This window comes from Melitaea cinxia, chromosome 2, assembly GCF_905220565.1.
Source record: "Melitaea cinxia chromosome 2, ilMelCinx1.1, whole genome shotgun sequence".
Taxonomy (NCBI): domain Eukaryota; kingdom Metazoa; phylum Arthropoda; class Insecta; order Lepidoptera; family Nymphalidae; genus Melitaea; species Melitaea cinxia.
Window position 1 is genome coordinate 8856223 of NC_059395.1, and position 5031 is coordinate 8861253.

Genomic DNA, 5031 nt, shown 5'->3' on the forward strand with positions numbered 1-5031 from the left:
GCCGCTGCCGCTACCACTGGTGCTGCCGCGTCGACTGCCAGCTGTGCCGCGTCACCGCCGAGGACCACTACTGCAACTAGCGGGACACGACGACCGACCTCCGACTGTAAGTAAGGGCGGGCGCGCCTGGAGCGCTGCCGCTGCCGCTACCACTGGTGCTGCCGCGTCGACTGCCAGCTGTGCCGCGTCACCGCCGAGGACCACTACTGCAACTAGCGGGACACGACGACCGACCTCCGACTGTAAGTAAGGGCGGGCGCGCCTGGAGCGCTGCCGCTGCCGCTACCACTGGTGCTGCCGCGTCGACTGCCAGCTGTGCCGCGTCACCGCCGAGGACCACTACTGCAACTAGCGGGACACGACGACCGACCTCCGACTGTAAGTAAGGGCGGGCGCGCCTGGAGCGCTGCCGCTGCCGCTACCACTGGTGCTGCCGCGTCGACTGCCAGCTGTGCCGCGTCACCGCCGAGGACCACTACTGCAACTAGCGGGACACGACGACCGACCTCCGACTGTAAGTAAGGGCGGGCGCGCCTGGAGCGCTGCCGCTGCCGCTACCACTGGTGCTGCCGCGTCGACTGCCAGCTGTGCCGCGTCACCGCCGAGGACCACTACTGCAACTAGCGGGACACGACGACCGACCTCCGACTGTAAGTAAGGGCGGGCGCGCCTGGAGCGCTGCCGCTGCCGCTACCACTGGTGCTGCCGCGTCGACTGCCAGCTGTGCCGCGTCACCGCCGAGGACCACTACTGCAACTAGCGGGACACGACGACCGACCTCCGACTGTAAGTAAGGGCGGGCGCGCCTGGAGCGCTGCCGCTGCCGCTACCACTGGTGCTGCCGCGTCGACTGCCAGCTGTGCCGCGTCACCGCCGAGGACCACTACTGCAACTAGCGGGACACGACGACCGACCTCCGACTGTAAGTAAGGGCGGGCGCGCCTGGAGCGCTGCCGCTGCCGCTACCACTGGTGCTGCCGCGTCGACTGCCAGCTGTGCCGCGTCACCGCCGAGGACCACTACTGCAACTAGCGGGACACGACGACCGACCTCCGACTGTAAGTAAGGGCGGGCGCGCCTGGAGCGCTGCCGCTGCCGCTACCACTGGTGCTGCCGCGTCGACTGCCAGCTGTGCCGCGTCACCGCCGAGGACCACTACTGCAACTAGCGGGACACGACGACCGACCTCCGACTGTAAGTAAGGGCGGGCGCGCCTGGAGCGCTGCCGCTGCCGCTACCACTGGTGCTGCCGCGTCGACTGCCAGCTGTGCCGCGTCACCGCCGAGGACCACTACTGCAACTAGCGGGACACGACGACCGACCTCCGACTGTAAGTAAGGGCGGGCGCGCCTGGAGCGCTGCCGCTGCCGCTACCACTGGTGCTGCCGCGTCGACTGCCAGCTGTGCCGCGTCACCGCCGAGGACCACTACTGCAACTAGCGGGACACGACGACCGACCTCCGACTGTAAGTAAGGGCGGGCGCGCCTGGAGCGCTGCCGCTGCCGCTACCACTGGTGCTGCCTCCGACTGTAAATAAGGCATAGTCGTATTTACCCTAGGACCAACAGGGCAATGGCCCGGAGCGGCATTCTGCGAGGAGCGACGCAAGTCGATCGAGAATGAATAACTAAAAAAAAAGATTAGCCGAAATATATTCCGGATATTTCACTTGACTCGATTATTTTATGGAATTACGGACAGGCCTACCTAAAAAAAAGATCAGCCGAAAAATGTCACCAAAAATAATACATTTTTTTCTTAATATATGGGGCGGTAAATTAAAATGGCCAAGGGCGCCAAATCTTAAAAATACTCTCCTGAAGTAAGAACGGGCGCGCCTGGAGTGCTGCCGATGCCGCTACCAGTAACTAAACGAAACCATCTTTAATTCCTGCGTTTTTCGCTGGAAGCGCTTTACGTTACATACCTTCAAAGGAAAACATAAACGAACTAAACCCTCTTAACGAACTTTAATATTATGATTACCTATTTTTAAGGTAGCCTACGCTCAGGTTTTCATTCTCACCACCTACCATAAAATATCCTATCTGTGAATCAGGCACATGAAACAATTTTACACTATCTTATCTATCTTATTTTCATTCTTTGTATCAAATCCAATTACTTATTGTACTTCTTTTAGCTGCAACGTTTCCTGCACCGCCTCCTCTACAGTCTACGTGACACCTACGAGCGGAGTGCTCGACCGACCTGATCAAATTAAACGTATCTCTTACATTGCAGCTTTATGATTGCTATATGATATTATGTGTGTATGGCCATGTAATTAACAAGGAGTTAATATGTCTTGAATATTTCATTAACTAATATTAATTTAAATCAAGGTTAAATATGTGTCGACAATACAATGAAGTTAAATTATTATTTATTATGTATATTACCTGAAATACAGCAAAATTATAAATGTTCACACCTTAATGTAACAAACTACTATAGTCACAGATCAAAATTCATCGACGACGGTTCCGTGTCAATAATTATCCCTAGTATATTTTACAGGAAACAAGACATGTAAACAATAAAAATTGGAACCATATAGATACTTCTCACCTCGTTTATCTATATAAAATACCGGTTGTGTATATTTTTTACGCTTCATTGTATGCTTGCGGTATTAATGTATATTACTTGATATTAAAGACTAAAAAAGTGAAAAATTCCTAATGATCTTGGTCTATGTGCAAAAAATTCCAGTACATTTTAAAACTTGAGCTCAATTGAAATATAATTCATCCCTCAATTCAGTATTATTTGCTTTATTTTTGCTCGGTAAAACTTTAATGAAAACGAATATATACAATAATTTGTAAGTAAAGTATGTATATTTTAAAAATTTTAATTGTTAAGAATTTAAGTTAATTTAAAGTTTTAGTTCTTAGTGTATAATGTCAATTACATGTTCAATATTTTTAAATACAAATAACTTAAGTTATTACATAAATTATTAATATATATGCCTAAAAGTGTAATACTATTATAAAAATAATTCATTTCATGCCAAAGAAATATACATCTCTTATGTACAATTTAGACTAGTCAAATACCTACCTTTGCAAACCAATTTAAATCAATTAATTTAGTTCTTACATACATAAAAAATAAAAAAATATTATATTATATTAAAATTAATTAAATTAGTAGTTAGATAAAAAAGTAAACCTCATGGAATAACTCGCTTCAGCCAGTAATATCCCAATGCTGGACATAGGCCTCGATCCCCATGTAGGAGAAGAATCAGAGCTTAATCCATCACCCTGCTCCAATGCGAGTTGACGGATATATTCCCTACTATACTATACTATGAGTTACGATCGCTATCAGGTATTTATGATAACAATCGGGATTAACGGCTTAACGTCCTCTCCGAGGCACGGACCCACAAGGACTGCACAAACACCCAGACCACGGCAAACATCTGTAAGGCGAATACAAATGTTTGTCATGTGTGGGGATCGAACCCGCAACCACCAGCGCAACAGTACTGTGAGTTGTGACCGTTGCGCCAACGCGGCGTCACCTCATGGTCAACCTCATGGAATACATTAAATAAATAAACTTGTTTGAAAGTTTATTAGGAAGTATTTTGGATAGCAAAATAATAATTATTGCATTTTTCTTCTACTCTTCTCTATCATTGTAAGTAATACCAGAGTATAAGCCATTCCGCAGTTGCACTTTCAATAGTTAATCATTGCGTTAATTTGCCTCAAATAAAGATTGTGACCCTAACAGTCAACATTAAAGTGGGCTTTTATTCGACTTTGTTTACTAAATAGCTGTCGATTAGAGTATTATTAACTATTATATTAAATACGTGTAATTTACATAGACTTAGTGCGGTCAGTTTTAGACATTATGCATTATCCGTATCTTATAGTGCGTTTCTAAAGAATTCGTACCCTTAAAATGCTTGAATATTAAACCAAACGCAGTTTTTGAAAGCTGTGTTTTGTCTTTTCCCTAAATAGTCCAGTAAATTTAGGTTTTATCTGCAAAAAAAATCCCTGTGATCTGGATTGTTTGTATACACCTTTATAACAGCGTTGTAATGAAGATGTAAATAATCGACATTGATATCGTGCCATCTAAAAAAGTTATAAAGGTCAAAAGGTCATGAGTGAGTTTTTCGCAAATATCTCGTGACCTATTTGTCGGAGGTAAACAGAGGTTATTATAAAAATTGTGTGTGGTAAAAAATAATTCTTGCATTTTTCTGTAAAATTAACCGATTTCGGAGTAGAGCGCTGAGAAAGCGACTTGTTTTGTCTACTTGTTTCCCCATTTTTATTGGACAAAAAATACCTAAACATGACATAACGTCGAAGTTTTAAGAAACTTCTAGAGCATGCACAAATGCTCACCAAAATAACAAACATATTAATATTAACCTCTGTTAATTATTATTTATAGAAACAAAATTTTGAGATTTTAACTTTATACTCTTATTTTTCTTATTTGTGCTAAATTCTCTAGAAATGGGCCATAAGGTACAGAATTAAGATATTGCAATTGATTAATTTAACTGTTCTGTAATACATACATTATTTCGTAAGTGATATAAATTATAAAATAGGTCTTTAATTTTATTATTATGACAATAAGTGTGTGTAGGTAATGTAGATTGTAATATTTTGCGTAGAATGTTGTTTAAACTTCCTCTTAAAGTGTATATAACGATTTTAAATTATTATAATCAAGTGTTGCTAAATGTATCATAGTAATCGATGTAGAGTTAGTTGTATCAGTCAGGATTTTACGACACGTAGTGATTTTTGTGCTTCGTGTAATTACGGTAGGATATTATAACAAATTGTAATGATATCATTGTCCAACGTTGTAAATAAATCTGTACTTAAAACTTTTTTTATTGATTCAAAATCCCTAAGTATTTATTTTTTAACCGTATTTTTTTTTTTTTTTACTTTTAATAATAAGGAGCAGAGCGAAGGCGGAGACAGTAACTGTATTGTTTTGTTACAAGAATATTGAAGTTGAAAAGAAAAACAAAG